The sequence below is a fragment of the Scyliorhinus canicula genome, chromosome 17, assembly GCF_902713615.1.
Source record: "Scyliorhinus canicula chromosome 17, sScyCan1.1, whole genome shotgun sequence".
NCBI lineage: Eukaryota > Metazoa > Chordata > Chondrichthyes > Carcharhiniformes > Scyliorhinidae > Scyliorhinus > Scyliorhinus canicula.
This window is the reverse complement of record NC_052162.1, coordinates 24,837,254-24,837,740: the sequence shown is the minus strand read 5'-3', so window position 1 is coordinate 24,837,740 and position 487 is coordinate 24,837,254.

Here is a 487-nt window from a genome sequence, read left to right as displayed (position 1 = left end):
TCGGCAAGAAAGCAGGGTGGAAAATAGTATCGAATAGCATCAACAGGAATCAAACTAATTGCAACAGTATTCAGCATGAAAAGGGTTTTAAAAAAAGAACGCCCACAAGAAATGAATTTTCAATTGCAATTGGTAACCCAACTGCAGGGTGATCGTTTCAGAAATGTTATAGTAATAAAACACTGCACGTAAAGAGTAGTGGTTAGCACAGTTGCTTCACAGCACCAGGGACCAGGTTTGATTGCCGGCTTGGGTCACTTTGGTGCAGAGTCTGCACTTCCACCGTCGACTTCCACTGGGTGCTCCGGTTTCCTCCCACAAGTCCCAAAAGTCTTGGGTGAATTGGTCATTCCGAATTCTCCCTGGGTACCCAAACAAGCGCCGGAGTGTGGCAACTAGGGGCTTTCCACAGTAACTTAATTGCAGGGTTAAATGTAAGCTTACTTGTGACACTAAAAGATTATGAAAATAAAAGGCTGAACAGAAA